Genomic DNA, 20,138 nt, shown 5'->3' with positions numbered 1-20,138 from the left:
TATTAAAGTCATTCTAGGTTATATACAGCTTTTTGAAGCATAAAGAAGTGATCCACACAGTTTGGTATTCTGGCACTCTGTTTTGGATTAACTTGATTTCTTGCCACTTTCTAATTTAAATGTAGATGCTAGAAACTAAAGTTTAAATTTGCTTCTTATTAAAGCTATTTATTTTGAAAATTTTTATCATTTTGGGGGAATTATGAACAGCAAACAGATGGAAAGAGAGGTGGAAGTAGTCGTTCAGTCACCATGTGTTTACAGAGGGCTCAGTCTTGCAAGTCTTGCCAGTGGCTGTTCAAGGTTCTAGGAATAGAATTGTCTGCAAAAGACACAGCAGGGTTTGGCCTCAGGCGTCCTCATTTCCTAGATGGTCAATTTAGGGCAGATTATTTAACTTCTCTAAACATCTTAGTTTCTTCATTTCAGAAAATGAGATAGTTCCATGTATGGTGTTAATAAGAATCATAAATAAAATATGTGGAATACCTAACACCGTACCTGGCATATTTTATATATTAAAAAAATGGTAGTTGTACTTTGTGGTTAGGTTTATATCATTCATTCTTCCTAATGAAATAAGGACTTTAGTGTCCTGCAAACCACAGAGTTATGAGTTAATTTTTAAGAGGCAGAATTATCATTTGTATTTGTCTGAATTATGTCTCAGAGAAAAAGCATTTCCAGCTTTCTTTCTTATATGTAATACGCTAAATATCCCAGTATAACAGGGATACCCAGAACAAAGATAGATATACTTACACATTCAGATATATAGAAGCAATAGTCAAGAAAAAATTGCATGCACATACCTATATGCATATGATTTATTTAACCTGCAAATCTTTCTTTAAGCAAATGTCAGGATTATTATAATTTTATTACACTTCATTGAAAATTATTTCAATGTGCTACATCTAAATGTCCACCAGGAAATTGAGTTCTGCTTATGAGATGTAGCTTGAATTGTCCATTCCTCTCCAATTTTAATGCTATCACTTCATCACATTTTTACTACCTCTTGCTTAGAATAATAAATCTCATTGTTCTTTCACATATACTGTTGATTCACTCTATTCTTTCTTCACACATCACTTAGAATAATTTTTTAATGGATATTGGATTAAATCATGTCCCCCAATGCACGTCTTAAAACCTGCTAAAGTATTTTTAATTGACATAGGACACCAGGAAGGGGGAGCAAGAAGGAATAAAGAGGAGCTGATTAATGGGTGCAAAATTACAGTTTAATGGAAGAAAAAGACCTAGTGTTTGATAAATCAGTAGGGTGACTATAGTTTATAATAATCTACTGTACACTTCAAAGTGGCTAGAAGGGAATCATTCAGATGTTTCTAACATAAAGACAGACAAATATTTAAGGTGATGAATATCCCAGGTACGCCGATTTGATCTTTATGGTTTAGTTGAATGTATTAAATTATCACATGTACTCTGGAGCTACATACATCTATCATGCATGAATTAAAACATAGTTTTGAAATAACTGAAATATGTTTAATATGCCTTACAAATCTCTACATAACTTGGATCTCTGTCTCCCAGTTGGAACGGGAGTTGGGAAGAGATGATTCCCATCGCCCCGCCTGAGGCAATGCAGTCTGACTCCAGAGCAACACCGCATGTGTGAATTATCAAACTTAGTGTTTTAAAAATATCAATTCCTCACAAATTGGTTTAAAGATTCAATGAAATCCCAACACACTCCTGATAGACTTTATTTTTCAGAAATTGGGAAACTAATCTTAAGCTTCATATAGAAATATAAGGAGACGGGAATAGCTAATTTTATCATGAGAAGAACAGAGTTGGAGGATTTAATCAGATATCAAGACTCATTCAGGACACAGGCATGGGCAAAGACTTCATGACTAAAACATCAAAAGTAATGGCAACTAAAGCCAAAATAGACAAATGGGATCTAATTGAACTAAAGAGATTCTGTACAGTAAAAGAAACTATTATCACCGTGAACAGACAACCTAGAGAATGGGAGAAAATTTTTGCAATCTATCCATCTGACAAAGTTCTAATATCCAAAATCTACAAGGAACTTAAACAAATTTACAAGAAAAAAACAACCCCATCAAAAGTGGGCAAAGGATATGAACAGAAACTTCTCAAAAGAAGACATTTATGCAGCCAACAAACATATGAAAAAAATATCATCATCACTGGTAATTAAAGAAATGCAAATCAAGACCACAATGAGATACCATCTCATGCCAGTTAGAATGGCAACCATTAAAAAGACAGGATACAACAGATGCTGGAGAGGATGTGGAGAAATAGGAACACTTTTACACTGTTGATGGGAGTGTAAATTAGCTCAACCATTGTAGAAGACAGTGTGGCGATTCCTCAAGGATCTAGAACCAGAAATACCATTTGATCAAGCAATCCCATTTTGGGGTTTTTACCCAAAGGAATATAAATCATTCTACTATAAAGACACATGAACACATATGTTTATTTTAGCCCTATTTACAATAGTAAAGACTTGGAATCAACCCAAATGCCTATCAGTGATACACTGGATAAAAATGTGGCACATATACACCATGGAATACTACGCAGCCATGAAAAAGAATGTGTTCATGTCCTTTGCAAGGACATGGATGAAGCTGGAAACCATCATCCTCAGCAAACTAACACAGGAACAGAAAACCAAACACTGCATGTTCTCACTCATAAGTGGGAGTTGAATAATGAGAACACATAGACACAAGGAGGGGAACATCACATACCGGGGCCTGTCGAGGTGGGGACAAGGGGAGAGAGAGCATTAGGATAAATATCTAATGCATGCAGGGCTTAAACCTAGATGATGGGTTGATAGGTGCAGCTAACCACCATGGCACATGTATAACTATGTAACAAACCTGCACGTTCAGCACATATATCCCAGAACCTAAAGTAAAATTTGAAAACAAACAACAAAAAAAGTAGTTTTATAAAACTCAGGTTAGCAGTTTACAAATTCCATTTCATATGTGGCTACAAAAGAAAATAACTTTAAAGTTAAGATTTTTTCTGCAAATGCATTAAATGTTTTAAATCAATAAATGCTTTAAGTTAAAAAAAAAAAAAAGGCTCATTATAGAGTTATCAGGGGCTATGGTCTGAACATTTGTGTTCCCCCAAATTCACATGTTGAACTCCTAAATACAAAGGTGATCATCTTAGTATGCAGGGCCTTTAGGGAGTCGATTAAGTGACTTTAATGAGATTAATGCTCTTATAAAGGAGATCACAGAGAGCTAGCTAGTCCCTTCCACCACAAGAGGAAACAGCAAGCAGGCACCATCTATGAAGGAAGAAATAGGTACTCATCAGATAACAAATCTGCCAGCACCATGATCTTGGACTTCCAGGCCTCCAAAACTGTGATAAATAAATGTGCTTCATTTATAAGTCTCTCTGTTTATGGTTTTTTTTTTTTGTTTGTTTGTTATAGCAGCCTGAATAGGCTAAAACATTAAGACAGAGTGGAATTAGAACAAGAACAAACAATCCAGAGAACTATAAGAAATAGTCCTGAAACAGATCCACATGTATTTGGACATCTGATTTATGAAAACTGTGGCTCTTGTGAAGTAGTTTTGGAAAGAATAACGTTTTTTATAAATGAACTGAGTAAGTTAGTTAGCCATGAGAGGGAAAAATGAACCCTAACCGGTATTTCACAGCATTCAAAAATAACAAATTCCAGGTAGATTATACTTGGAATGAAAACTTATATAACAGTATCTTCATGATGTGGGAATAAGAAAGTTTGTCCTCAACAGGATACAAAAATCACTAACCATAAAGGAAAATATTGAAAAAATGAGAATGCATTCAAAATAAGGATTTCTGTTTATCATAAAAATCAATATGATGATGAAAAGGTCAACCAGTCAATGGGAGAAAACATTTGTATCATGTTAAGTGAATATAACATTTATTGATTGCCTTCTTTGTAGCATGCGGTACGCCAGATGTTCAACTGTGTGTGTGTGTGTCTGTGTATGTTATTATATGCACATATTTATTTAACTATATGCCTACTAGGTAGAACTGGATAAAATATCCCAAAATGTTGATATATTTATTGCTTTACTTAGGGACCATATCCATTTTGTTTTCTACACAGGGTCTAGTAGACCTTAAAAACAGGTAAAATAACCAAGTGAACTTAAAATTAATAAAGCACATGTATAATAAAAAATCAGAGTGTGACAAAAATTGTAGACTCAGATGAAATTATACATAAAAAGTTGATCATTGTTCCAGACTGTGGCAAACATAAAAGGTAAGAAGAGACAGAATAAGGCTAATAGATCTGGAGACCATGGAGAAATTACATGACTAGTGGTCACAACTGTAGAAACGATAAAAGCATTTGTCACTGGTTCTTCAAATAGAGGTCACTGTACTAATTACCCAGAAACTACACAAATAATGAAAAAAAAACCTTAAGGTAATCAAGGTATAATTTCCCCAATTCAACAGAATTGTAGAAAATTCAATCATAAGGTCAAATATAAAATAAATTATTGAAACAATTGTCTAATATTATATATCTCTGAAATATTCCTTTTGCCTGCAGGGAAAAGAAAAAAAAAGGAGATACGTCAGGAGATCAATTTGAAAAATGCAAACAACCAAACTGCATTTGTGTTTTTATCAAACTGTGAACACAGTACAATGTAGCAATATATCATTTGGTCGCCAGTCTTATAGGCATTAATTGGGGGCACATGATGTATGTATGATCCCTAATGGAAAAATGAAGAATTGCATAAACACTTGCCTGTGTCTGCAATGAGATTATTCAAGCATGCACCTGCAGAGGAAATAGGCTCCTCTCCTGGAATGAGTACAGCAGTAATGACCACAGCTAACGGTACTGTCACTCATAAAATATCAGCGTCCCTCTACCAACCTTCAAATTATCTTTTCTCATACAGAGCGGGAAGTAGGGTGTTTTATAGAAGCATATCTTTTTCTAATAAAACATATCATAAGCCACACAGTAGTAAAGGTTTAAGAAAATCGTGCTTTACTTTCAGGTGTCGCAAAAGTAAAGATCCAAGGTGATAATGTACAAGTCCTTTGAAAAGTCATTATATAAAAAGAGATCTGATTTATAGTCCATGCTATTTTCACAAAAGTTGCTTAGGTCTTACAGGATAATCATTTCTAAACTCTTACTATCACACAGATTAAGTAATTAAAACACTGACTGTTTTTTCCTTTGTTGAGAATCTCCTGAGTAGTTACTCTAATTCAATGAGTAGGAAAAAAATACCCATTCGTGAACAAATCAAGATATTCTTCAGTAAGGCCCATCAATCTTTGGGCCTGGGCACACACAGTATGAGAGACATATTCTCCAGGATCAGATGGAATCTGTCCTTTGATTTACGGTGCTAGCTTAGGCTGTTTTAGCATATCTGACATGACATAATCCACTAAAAGAGCTGTTGTGAACAATACTTCAAGCAGCAGAAAATACAAAGAACTTGCAATGGCCTTAATGTTTAGAGTCCATACCCCCAAATTTATATGTTGAAATCCTACTCTCCAAGGTAATGTTATTAAGGAGTGGGGCCACTGGGAGGTGATTGGGTCTTCAGGGTAAAACTTCCATGATTGGCATTACTGTCCTTAGAAAAGAGACCCTAGAACCATCTCAGCTTTTCACCATGAGAAAACACAGCTAGAAGGCTCTATCTACCAACAAGAAAGCTCTCAATAAATATGTCAGTGCCTTGATCATAGCCTTATTAGCCTTCAGAACTGTGAGAAATATATGTTTGCTATTTATAAGCAACCCAGTTTATAGCATTTAGAAACAGGAGCCCAAATGAGCCAAGCCAGTGGTCAATAGTGCTAATTTTCTTTAAAAAAATTTTTTTTTACTTTTAATTTTTGTGTATACATAGTAGGTACACATGAGGTACATAGTAGGTAGTCATGTGCTTAACGGGCACATGAGATATTTTGGTATGGGCCTGCAATGCGTAATAATTACATCATGGAAAAATTGGTATCCATCTCCTCAAGCATTTATCCTTTCTGTTGCAATCCAATCATATTCCTTTAGTTATTTTAAGGTGCACAAATAAATTATTGACTATAATCCCCCTGTTGTGCTATCAAATAGTAAGTCTTAATCATTCTATTTTTTGTACCCATTAACCATCCCCACTTCCCCCTTGCTCCCCGTACTACCCTTCCCAGGCTTTGATAACCACCACTCTTCTATTCTGTATCTCCATGAGTTCAATTATCTGATGTTTAGATCCCACAAATAGGTGAGAACACTAGACTTCTCATAGTTTCCACAGCATTACTCTGGTATCTGCAGATCATTCCTCATTGTGCGGAACTGCACCCCATTCCCACTCCCAACCCCATTGTGTGATGAAAAGTCCCTGATCCACCAACTGCTGGAGTAAGTGGGCTTCGTAAACTTGCCAGAGCAATCAGAGTTCTTGCGTGGGATTTTAGCATGTAAATTAATGAAAAAAGAACATTGCGTATTGTTTGCCCAGTCTTCTTACTGGCTGACTCCCCAGAGTTTGGAAACAGCTGTGGCCAACTCCATAGCCCCATACATGACCTTTCTACTCCTCTGTGGTATTCCAGAAGAAACCAAGACAGTCTTGTTTTTGACTTTATTGGTCCTTTCCAAAATACACATCTGGTCCTAATATCCTGCACAGAAATGTTCACCACATCTTGACTGACTCAAGGTGAGGTCCTTGAACTAAACTGTATAGCATTGCTCTGCAAGTAAATACACAGTGTTACTAGAACATATATATTTACGTGCAGAGCAAGTGTGCTTAGTAAATTACATAAATTTACTAATGACTTTAATAGTACCAATATAAAGGAGGCACAGAGAAATAAAAGTGCATGATTTATTTAAATAAAGGCATGAACCCATGAAATGGGTATATCTGGATGTCTGAGTAAATTCACAGGTATATGAACTTAGTATAATAGTATACTACTATACTATTTTAGTAAAATTGTACTATTTTAGTAAAATAATATACCTATGTATAAGTAAACATTTTAAATAATAAGATAGTGAAAAAATTTCAGCTAATATGGACTGTGTGCCTAGTAAATTATATAAATTATACATGATACATACATATTATATGCATACATATTATATATTAGATATATATTATATAACATAATATGCAGTATACAATTAAGTATGTATTATATATAATTAAATATTATATAACTATAATCATATAAATTATATAAATTTACTAAGCACACAGTCCAGATCAGCTGGAATTATTTTTTTCATAGCAAGATTTTCTTGGTAAAGTGAATTAATTTGCATTCTATGAAAGCTGTTTATCTGATCATATACAATACTTTAACAATCAACAGACTGGCACTTCACATTGCACTGGTCTACAACTGGGGTCAGAAATTTTTTTTGGTAAAGATCCAGATAGAAAATATTTTAGACTTTGAGGCCATATGGTCTCTACTACAACTATTCAACTCTGCCTTTGTAGTACGAAAGCAGCCATGGATACTACTTAAAAGAGTGATATGGCCATGATTCAATAAAACCGTAGTTACAAAAGCAGGCATCAGGTTGGATTTTGCTTACAGGTTATAGTTTGCTCACTGCTGTTCTACGGATAAAGACTCAACTTGCTAGGCTCTGAGGAATAACTTTCTACTCCAATTTCTGCCTTCAATTTTTACATATGAATTTATTCAGATACCCAGATATGCCCATTTCATGGATTCATGCAATTACTCAAATACATCATGCCTTTTCATTTCTCTGTGCCTCCTTTATATTGGTCTTTCTTCTGGGCACACTTACAGCTTCTGCTACTGGTCCTCCCTCCATAATACTTACTAATCTTCCACAATATATTTCAAATGTACTCTCATTTTCAAGCCTTTTTAGAATCCTAGACTCAAGTTTCTAAACTCAAGATTTTCTGATTCACCAAAGAATTCTACAGCACCTTCTATGTAACTTTTTCAATGCATTCAACATTAGAGATATCAATTCATTGACTACATAGCTGTATGCCCAGTAAGTTATAAACATACCGACGTGCACATTTTAACTTCTTTATCATAATATCTACAACATCTTGAAAAGTAGCTTGAGTTCAAGTGGCACTCAATAAATATTCACTGAATCTGTTGCTAAATAAAAGTGACAGAGGATTCTTGCTTTTCTATATAAAATTCTCCTTTATGAATGTAAGGCATCTTGATTTTGAAAATAAACTTACAATTTTAGCAGAGTGCTTTTGGAATTCTCTTTCCCGGTCTCATGAAATAAAAATGATGTAGCGACAACAGTTGTTGAAATGTTACATAACCACCTAGGGCTTAACCAACTAAAAACTTCAATAACAAAGCTATCAGAGCCAACTATTCTAGTTAGGAGCAACCACAGTTTCTGTTTCAATATTGTATGATATTCACTGGAGAAAAACACTTTATGGGGCAAGTATAAACACATAAATAAAAAAGTATAAGAAATTACATGATGTAATGTGTTTTTATTTATGATCTTATTTCAAATACGACTTTAAGAGTCTCACTAAAGAAATATTAGACCTTTATAAAACATTTTAATTGATTCATAATAGATGTACATAGTTTGAGGGTATGTGTGATCATTTAATACCTTCATATAATTTGTCAAGATCAAATTGGAGTACCAGGGATATCAATCACCTTACATCTTTGTGTTTCCTTCATGCTAGAAACATTCAAATTATTCTATTCTAGCTATTTTCAGGGAAAAAGTCCCATTAAAGTAAATATAATCTTTGTAAGTTAGATTTTAGGCCAAAAACATTCACATCTGAGACATATGAATATTTTAAATCACAGATTTTAGATCAGTCTTTAAGTTAGGAGGCTTTTAAGTTAGTATCAATATTTTATTGTTTAATATTTTCAATAAACATCAGAAGTTAGGATTATAATCATGACTATTTCCTAGATGAGATAACTAAAATTAAATAATCTGCCAGTGTTAATTTGCATGGTAGTGCTGAAGCCAGGATTTGAGACAGATTGATGTGCAAATGTTTTAGACTTTAGGTTAATTAAAAGAGCATAAGTAATAGCTATAAGGTCTAAAAGTATCCACTCTAATGTGTTATACACAGAAAGCTGACCCTTGGATATAAACATTCAATGGAAGAACAGATAAGTTTGTTCTAGTTCTTAACCTCCTCACAGTCACATTTAGGTGAGGGAATTCACGTGGTGTCATTTCTTCCCTGTGTTTTGCCACCAGAGTTCAGTTTCAGTATTTTAATGCGTGGTATATGTACTTTGTTAAGATGATCATGAATTATCATTCTTTGACCTTTACATTACCCTACAGCTTTGCTCATCAGCAACTGCCTTTATCGGTTATTTATAGCATCATGGCCCATGATGGAAAGGCCAATCTAAATTCAGAATATATAAAAGATGCAGATCATGCTGGAAGTATTTCAGAAGGCAAACAAATACCACCACAGTGTTTTGTGGCCTATCCCTGTTCTTATAATAACATGAGTACAAAATGTCACAACTGGAATTTATTCTAAGGCAATGCTAGCAGTGAGATAAAAATTTTACAAGCTTTAACAGTTTAAGTACTGTTGAAAGGAAACTTTTCTTTGATTTGAACATGACAGTGAATGGGTCTAATCCAAAGGAGTCTAATTTAGGATAATTTAAGAGCCTATTTTCCCATTTCATAAAAATATATCATTGCATTTCATTTTTACCCTGAGCTTTGAAACAATGTTGATTATATTGACAGAAATATAGATTGTTCATAATTTACATGTTTTAGAATTTCATTGATAAAAATATTAAATTCTTGAACTTAATGACTTAATTAAAAAATATATTAAAGTAAAAATTATTTACTTTTAAAAATCTGTATTTTCTCATTAACTCACTAGAATACTTTCAGTTCATGACATCCTAGCAAATGTTTAGTTAGAAAATTTAATTTTATTTAATTGTATTTAATTTAAAAGGGAATAAAAGGTAATCACTAGCAGGAAATTTAGATATTTACTTTAAAGTATATATGAGAAAATGTAATTTTAAACCTAGGAATTTCCCCAAATTCTAGTTCAATACATTTTTCTGTGTCTTTCTTCTTTTTTTATAAGAAACTTCCTACATACTCATGAAAAATACAACCAAGGTTAATAAAAGTAACGTATCTGTGCATGAGTTAAGAATATAACTTATAAGGGAATAATCCACAGAAGCATTAAAACCGTATCTACAAGCAGCTTAGAAAAGAGAACTAACTTTATCTGAAAGATGTTATTATTGTTACTACATCTCTTTTGCCCTTGTCTTCAGCTTCTCCTTAACATAAAAGAACTATTCTCTTTTGTCCAAATATTATGTGTTTCAACTTTTTATTTTTATCATTCAAGGTATCCTTCTCTTCTCATGGCCTAGTCTGAGGCCAGCACTAAGATAGATGTTGACTAAAAAGTAAATTAGTGTCATTTCCCTTGAGATGCTTACAGATTCATGTGGGAGTTAAGTGAATTAATACCGATGGTATTCTGGGACATGCACTGTAATATAGATGATACCCAGAGAAGGGACTGTGGGATCAGACTCAAGAGCACCATCAAGGAAAGTTTCCCAGAAGAGTTGATCTTGAACTCAGTTTGGAAAGATGATTAGGAGAACGTTTAACGAAGGCACTGTGGCACAAAACAGAGTCATATGGGAAGAATAAATGTATTAATTGCACGGATGGGAGAGTAGGCTGCTGACTGAGTCCAAAATAAGAAGACTGGGCCACACAACGAAAGATCTTAAGAACAAATTTCGGAGATGAAGAGCAGCTATTTGGAGGTCTTCTAGTTTTCTTAAACTAAGGAATTCAAAAATAAGATGGATTATCTTCTGTGTTCACAGAACATTCCTAATTGGACTTCTGACAATCCAGGTTTGCAAGTTTAAAGCTAATGGTCCTCTTTTATCTAGCTGCTTTTTGGTTTTCAGCATGCATTTCCGATTAACAATCATACTGTATTGCCTTCACATCATAAATGTATCACAATTCAGGATTTAAATGTAGTTATCCCTTCAACTGTCCTTTCTAACACCGCTCCTTATTCATCACTTACCCAGATGATTTCAACAATGAAGCGGCTCCCATGCATAAAATCATGCCCTACTCAAATCAGTCTGTTACCAATAACGTCAGAAAAAAAGCAAATCTCAGCACATCGTTCCCTTCATTTCCTGTCTCTTTTATGACTATACTGTTTGCAAAATAGTCCCAACTGTGAGGACCTTTACGTAGTGCATCACCCAGGTCCATTAGCCTTCTGACCTTGAATTACATTTGGCCTGTGTGAGACACTGGCAAGAGATTGGAAAGTGAGAGGAAAGAGCTCAGAGTATCTATTTCCACAACTCCAATCCCTTTCCTTCCTGCCTTACTGTGGGAGCTTGTCTCTTTTAAAGCCTTTTTTTTTTTTGGGATGGGGCAATCTGGTCTCCTTCCCTTTGCTCCTTCAGATTTAGGTGTTGCTGGTCTTTCAGTGCATCATTCAATCCTTTGTAGTCTTTGCAGTAAAGTCTCTTTGATTAAATTCTTTGTGCCAACTGTTTCCTGCCTAGGCCCTAACTAACATAGTCCCCATCCTACCCTTTACCTACCTTATTTTTCCGCATGGAGCCTACCATTATGTCACAGGTTACTTAACACCACTGTACAGATAACCTAGGACTCTTCATTGATCCCTGTTTTTGCATAATCTGTCAACTCTTTTTAGAATACTTTTAACCAGCTAGTTCATGCCATACATTTCTCAGTATTAAACACCAACATCACCTTCTCGCCTGTTCACACAGTCTCTACTTACTTTCAATCTGTCTTTGTCTATCTCACCTAAGCAAATACTTTTTTTATCATTTTCCCCAGAGCCTGGAATGGTGCCTGTTCAATATAGTACCTTTTAAAAATAGTGGCCCATAACACTACTATAGATAGACTGTAGAGAACCCTATATATAATAAATTTCAGTTACAGAGGTATAAAATATGGTCTGGTAAATAGATATATTTTGGTAAAAATCCCCTCCCATCTTTTATAAAAATGAAGTAAGCAGAGAAAATAAAAGAGGTATTATAAATTCTTAAATATTGGTGAGTGTTGCTCTTTAAAGACCCTAAACAAAAGGTAAAGGCACCACATTGAAGGAGGCCAAGTTTCTACTATGGTTGCCGTCTCTTTACTAAAAAAATGTATGCTCCATGAATACTTCTGTGAGAATCCATCTCCACTGAATTCAACAGGCAAGCATAAAAACAAAAGAAATTCTGGTTCATTTAACAATGATAGAACAATCTTAAATTTAGATTTATGGTAATAGAACAAACCTTAAATCCTGTAATTTCCAGTGCATTTGTCTTTCCTAATCCTGATTTGCAATACAAGCCCAAAACCCAGACTATAAAATACAGCTTCATTTTTAAAAAATCTAAAACAGAAACATACTCAATATATTAGTCTCTGATACTACCTTCTCAGTTCAGCTGTCTTTGATTTATTACATTCTTAGTACAAAATAATTGTTTTTAAGATTAAATTATATTTCTTTCTCTGAATTTGGAAATTTACATTAGGTAAGCTCTTTTGTTCTAAACACTGGACTAAAGCCCAAAGGGCCTGAAATAGAAAAGACACACTTTTTCTCTAATGGGTTCACAATGTAATAGGAGAAATGTGTTCTTAAGTCAGCAATTACAGTAGGACACGTACGGCCAGGTATACTGTCTGACTCTGTGACGTCATGCTAAACTCTACCTGGGGATAAAATATGGTAGCATCTCAAATCAGTATAAAATAGAGAATTACAGTATCTTCTTAGAAGAAGAACAAAACAGCCTGCAGAAATTATCATCTGGACTGGACTAAGCTTAAGACTCCCACTAGGCCAAGTTTATCCTCCTTACTCTGTCCACTTCTGCTAATCATTCCCTAGTCTATTACTTCTTTTCCTATTTCTGGATATGAAGAAACTCCTAGTATTTTACATCACTGTAGAATGAGTATAGATAACAATAATATACTATATAGTTAACATAGGATGAGGATATTGAATGTTCCCAACACAAAGTCGTGATAAATGCTTGAGATGATGAATATGCTAATTACCCTGTTCTCATCATTACACATATGAAATCAAAACAGTTGAACACATAGACATAGATAATAGAAGGATGGTACTCCCAGAGGCTGGGAAAGATAGTGGGAGTCTAGGGGAAAGGTAGGGATAGTTAATAAGTACAAAAAAAAAATAGAAAGAATAATACCTACTACTTGACAGCACAATGGGGTGACTATAGCCGATAACTTAATAGTGCATTTTAAAATAACTAAAAGAATGTAATTGGACTGTTGGTAACACAAAGGATAAATTCTTGAGGGAATGGATACCCCATTCTCCATGACATGATTATTTCTCATTGCAGGCCTGTATCAAGACATCCCATGTACCTTACAAACATGTACACCTACTATGGACCCACACAATTTTTTAAAAAGATAAAATCATGTACCCCATAAATATGTGCAATTATTGTCAATTAAAATTTTAATTAAATCTTCAAGAAAGAAACAACTTTAGAGTAAGTTTAGCAGTAGGTTGGTAGGTGGCAAAATTCTCATTCAATTTTTTTTCATTCTAAACTCGATTCTCTATCCAATATTTTTCCTCCCCACAACAAAACTATGGAGGATAACTATGTCTCTGGCATTAGCTTCAGCGTATTGTTTTCATTACCAATTTGCCTCAAAGAACCATGCCATGCAGTTTGCAAGTAGAAATGTGCCTCAGCCTGTTTAAGAAATTATCATATTCTGAATTAATAATATCCACACCACTAGTGAGTTATATATCACTGAAACTGTATTTTATGACTGAATGTGTCAAATTCTCAATTTTTCACATCTCCCAAGCTAAAAAGTTAGAATTACTAGCTGTGTTCAGCTCAGTTCTTCCAAATCTGATGGACAGACTCCCTCTTGGCAGTTGAGGGCTCATAGAAATTGTGTCCCAGCAGAATCACAAATCACAGCATATGGTACAGACAAGGCAGTAGTGTCAGGCAGAACTAATTCATCAAGTATCTGCCTTAGACAAATTAATGGAATACGGGTAAAAACCCTGTGGTTCAGGTGAGAGAGTTTGACGTTTCTGTAGCTGAGAATAGTTATGTCCTACCAAAGTATATAATGGGTCAAATTCAATAAACAATAATATTGTTTATGTCATAACTGCAGACTCTATGCAGCATAATTTTTTAAATGTTGTTCCCTTACAATTCCAATATCTCTGTCGTATACCCTCTGTTCAGCACGATTTGATGGTCTTCCTTCTGATATGGTTTGGCTGTCCCCACCAAAATCTTATCTTGAATTGTAGTGCCTTGGGAGGACCCATGGGAGGTGACTGAATCATGGTGGCAGTTACCCCCATGCTGCTGTTCTCTTGATAGTGAATGAGATTTCACGAGAACTAGTGGCTTTATAAGAGGCTTTTCCTCCTTTCACTTGGCACTTCTCCTTGCTGCCATGTGAAAAGGATGTGTTTGCTTCCCCTTCTGCCATGACTGTACGTTTCCTGAGGCCTCCCAAGCCATGCTAAACTGTGAGTCAATTAAACCTCTTTCATGTATAAATTACTCAGTCTTGGGTATGTCTTTATCAGCAGCATGAGAACGGACTAATGCACCTTCATTTATTTTTAAGTGTGTGTGTGTGTGTGTGTGTGTGTATTTGAATGAATGATAATTCACCCAGCAGAATGCTGAGGACAGACAACATCAGGATTAAGTTACTTTAAGAAGTAGGTATTATCCTCTAACAGGGTAAATACAGAAACAATGAAATGAAGATACAGGCTGGAAAAGAAATGAAAGATCATCAGTTAAGCTGCCCAATAATTGCCCATAGAAGACAAGATCTTTCTCACAACAATAAATTGGTTCAAAATTGAAAACTTGCAATACTTTTATTTAACTTTATATTGATTTATGCTCTATGAATAACTCCCCAGTGTCTCATCTTAGAGCATATTAGGTCTCAAATTACATCAAAATGTACAAAAACAAACACAATGTTGTCAAGTCATAACCTGAAAACCTTACTTGGGGAATAAGTATTTCTTATTTGTATAATTTTCAAAGAAGAATTTCAGCTAGATTTTTAAGAAGTATTTTCTATTACAACAAAGGTAGTACTTCACATCAATGTTAGACTGAGATTAGATTTCTTGGAATTTTTAAACAAGAGATCGATGTTTTTCTTATTGCCTGATTCCACTGCATGATATATGTTAAAATAGATATGATTTGCTTTCTGAACAAGACTCCATATAATTGTAAAAACCACAATTACTTTTACACCAACCTAATAAAAAGTTTCATGGATTCAGTTGTTAAAGTCATTCAGGATTTGCATAGTAATGCTATGAATTATCTCCAGCTCAAGGAACCATTGAAAGGAGCAGAAGACAATGACTTCAATGATTGTGGATGCTTTGCCAATACTTTTTAGTTGATGAGATAAGGGTTCTATAAACATCCACCGTACTATTAACTCCAATTCAAGCTTTTCTTGACAAAAAGGAATGCTTGCCAAACAGACAATAATCAATGAAAACAAAACTGGCGTTGTGATTTGCAGTTTCTCACTGATATCACAATGTGATGAACAGGCTAAATGTGAAGCTTGAAGAAATAAAGAAAAGCTTATTTATGACCTTGGTCACAAAGGTGACGAGTACTAAAATCTATGTTGAAATGGAAACTTTTCATAATACAAATCAATAATAATGATGAAACATATTTTTCAAACATAAATCAACATGCCAATTTAAATCCAATCAATAGGATTATGTAATTGGCTACAAATCTACAAGAAAAATGTGAAGAATGTTTTGTTGACATTGATAAATTTAGAGTTGGTTTTCAATTTATGATGTATCCCTTTGAAGTTGATGTCAATAATACCAATTTAATGCAAGGGCTAGGGAATATATTTGACTTGTACAAATGTAATTTTGAAACTGATATGCTATATTAGTCAAGAATCTCCAGAGAAACGGAATCAATAGGATATAGATAGATAATGATGATGACTAATAGATAGATGATAGAGAGAGAGAGTGAGACAGAAAGAGATGATGGATAGACAGACAGACATTGTGGGAATTGGCTCACACAATTATGGAGGCTGAGAAGTTCCATGATATGCCACGGAGCATGAGAAGCTGATGGTATAATTTAGTCCAAGTCCAAAGGTCAGGGAATCTGAGTGGCTGCTTGTTCAAGTCAAATTCACCTTCCCGCTGTCTTTTTGTTCCTCAACGAATTGAATGGTGCCTGCTCACTTGGTGAGGGCAGATCTTCCTTTCTTAGTCCACTGATTCAAATATCATTCTCTTCCAGAAACCCTTGTAGGCATACCCAGACATAACACTTTACCAGCTACCCCAGGAACCCTTAACCCAGTCAAGTTGAAACTTAAAATTAAGGATTAAATATGCTTTTGTTTTAAGGTAAAAATGATTCTTCTAAGAAGATGACCCAGTTTTTCATTTTTGGTAATGGACTTTTAAGTATATTTGAAATAACCTGAGTATATGAATCTACTTTTTCAAATGTAAATTTTATGAAGTCCAGAGAACAACTAATTCCAATGGGACTTTAGTTTTTAAATTACAATATAATATGTAATATTCACACTGGATTTTGAAGATTATTTTAAAAAGGACATAAATATCTTAACTTTATATTGACTACATGTTGAAATGAAAAGATTTGTATGTATTAATAAAAATAAGTTAATGTATTATAGAAATCATCTCACCTATTTATTTTTGTTTTTGTATGTTGTGGCTACTAGAAAATGTAAAATTACACACAAGGCTTGCATTATATTTCCATTTGATAGCAACAGTATAGAGTACAAGAGATAGCATTAGTTCAAGTTTGCTAAGTTCATTAATTATTCTATGTATTTACTGATTTTTGTCTATTCATTTTCTCCCTTTCAAAGTGTCTTAACATTCGCATTTTAATTCTGAGTTTTTCTATTTATATCTGTGACTTCTGATCATTGCCAAATATTTATTTATATATTAAGTGATAAATTATAAGAGATACCCTAACTTGGGGTTATAATACATACTTGGTATAATGACTATTTTATTTATCATTATAAAATGAATTGTTGTCTCAGTAGTAATTCTGACCTAATGTCTATTTTCTCGGATATTTATATTGTTATGCCAGCTTGCTTGTTTTGGTCTTGGGATAGTATACATATTTTTAACATACTATTTTCAAACTTGTTGAATCCTTTTATTTATTATGTTTATTTTTTAAGTACCATATAGTTGCATTTTGGGGTGTGTATGTATAACTTTTCATCCAGTCTATCTTTGTCTTTCAATTGAGTAATTAGCCCTCACATATTTAATTTAAATGTTGTACTTTAGGGTTCAATTTTACCAACTTACCATTTTCTACTCTTTGTTCCAACTTTTTTGCATTTCTTCTTTCATTTTCTTCCCTAACTAATCTGAGTTAAAGATAATTTTGCTTTACTTTTCTACTTTATTAGTTGTTAGTTATAAAATCTTACAATTTTCACATCTGAGAAATTAAACATGTATCTTTGATTTAATAGTTTTAAAAAATTCACCCCTCACCTATTGAATGTTTACCTCTTCCTTTTTATTTTTTTAAAAAAATTAGCCTTGAGTTGTAATTCACATACCAAAAAGTTCATACTTCATGTAATTTTTGAAGTATACAATGTAGAGAATTTTAGTATATTCAGAATTGTCAATCTCTATTTAATCCAGAATATTTTGATCACCCCAAAAAGTAACCCCTTATCCATTCTACCTTTCTCTATCCTTTGGAAGACTTTCTCTTTCTGTAGATTTGCCCAATCTGGAAATTTCGTATCAATGCAATAAAAATACATGTGGTCTTGCATTTGGCTTCTTTCACTTAGTAAAATGTTTTCAAGGTTCATCCATGTTGTAGCACATAATGGTCCTTCATTCCATTTTACAGCTGAATAGCATTTCCTTATATGGATATAACATTTTTGTTTGTCCATTCATAGGATGATTTCCACTGAGGCGTGGCCACATTTTATCTATTATGAATAATGCTGTTATGAGTACTCATGTACAAGGTTGTGTGTGGGCATGTGTTTTCACTTCTTTAGGTATACACCTATGAATCATATGGTGACTCATTCAATTGGTTGAGGAACCACTGAGCCATATAATTCTGTTTGACTTTTTAAGAAACTGCCAGGCAATGTTCACAGTTGCCTGTATAATTTTACATTACCACTAACAAGTATGAGGACTTGAATTTCTCCATGTTCTCATCAACACCTGTTACTGTCTAATTCTCCTCATGCTTATTGCCATCCTCATGGGTGTGAAGTGGTATCTCACTCTGGTTTTGATTTAAATTTTCTATTGACTACTGACGTTTAGCTTCTTTTGTTTGACTTTTAGCTGTTTGTATAACTTCTTTGGAAAAACACCTACTCAAATGCTTTCCCTATTTTAAAGTAGGTTATCTGTCTTTTATGGCTTAGTTATAAGAGTTATTTATATATATTTTTTCTTTTATTTTAGGTTCAATGGGTACATGTGCAGGTTTGTTACATGGGTAAATTCTGTGTCACTGAGGTTTGATGTACAAAGTATTTTCTCATCAGATAATGAGCATAGTACCCAATAGGTAGCATTTCAATCCTCGCCCTCCTCCCACCTCCACCCTCAAGAAGGCCCTGGTGCCTGTTGTTCCCTTCTTTATGCCCGTGTGTACTCAGTGTTTAGCTCCCACTTCTAAAGGATATGTGGTATTTGGTTTTCTGTTCCTGTGTTAATTTTCTTGGGATGATGACCCCCAGCTTCATCCATGTCACTGCAAAGGGCATGATCTCATTCTTTTCTATGGCTGCATAGTGTTCTATGCTATATATATGTACCACATTTTCTTTATCCAATCTGCTGTTGATGGGAATTTAGGTTGATTCCATGTCTTTGTTATTGTGAATAGCGCTGCCTTGAACATACATGCAGTGCATGTGTATTTATGGTAAAATGATTTATATTCCTTTGGATATATACTCAATAATAATGGGATTGCTGGATCGAATGGTAATTCTGCTTTGAGTTCTTTGAGAAATCACCACACTGCTTTAAACAACAGCTGAAGAGATTTACATTGCCACCAACAGGGTATAAGCATTTACTTTTCTCCATACCCTCATCTGCCTGTGTTAATTTTTGACTTTTTAGTAATAGTCATTTTGACTGGTTTGAGATGGTATCTCACTGTGGTTTTGATTTGCAATTCTCTAACGATCAGTGATGAACATTTCTTCATCTGTTTGTTGAGTACCCATATGTGTAACTTTGAGAAGTGTCTGCTCATGTCCTTTGCACATGTTCTAATGGGATTATTTGGGTTTGTTTGTTTGCTTTGTTTGTTTGATTCAAGTTCCTTATAGATTCTGGAAGTTAGGCCTTTGTCAATGCAGAGTTTGCAAATATTTTCTCCCATTCTACAGATTGTCTGTTTACTCTGTTGATAGCTTCTTGTGCTGTGCATAAGGCCTTTAGTTTAATTAGGTCTCACTTGTCAATTTTTGTTTTTGTTACCATTGCTTTTGGCATTTGCTTATGAAATCTTTGCCAGGGTCTATGTCCAGAATAGTATTTCCTAGGATTTCTTCTAAGGATTTTATAGTTTTAGCTTTACATTTAGGTATTTTTCATCTACATTAAGTTAATTTTTGAATATGGAGTAAGGAAGGAGTCCAGTTTCAATCCTCTGTGTATATCTAGCCAGTTATCCCAGTATCATTTATTGACTAGGGGAGTCCTTTCCCCATTGCTTGTTACTGTCAATTTTGCCAAAGATCAGATGGTTGGAGGTGTGCAGCTTTATTTCTGGGTTCTCTAACCTCTTCTCTTGGTCAACGTGTCTATTTTTGTAACAGCACTATTCTGTTTTGGTTACTGTAG

General features: G+C 34.1%; 1 protein-coding gene across 1 annotated transcript in view; it reads right to left on the bottom strand.

The window, feature by feature from the left end:
- The window catches only part of MALRD1 (MAM and LDL receptor class A domain containing 1), a 673,535-nt gene that overhangs the window by 401,418 nt on the left and 251,979 nt on the right, over positions 1 to 20,138 (bottom strand). The window lies entirely within an intron of this gene.

This window comes from Macaca fascicularis, chromosome 9 (assembly GCF_037993035.2).
Source record: "Macaca fascicularis isolate 582-1 chromosome 9, T2T-MFA8v1.1".
Classification (NCBI taxonomy): Eukaryota; Metazoa; Chordata; class Mammalia; order Primates; family Cercopithecidae; genus Macaca; species Macaca fascicularis.
This window is presented reverse-complemented; position numbering and strand designations above follow the sequence as displayed.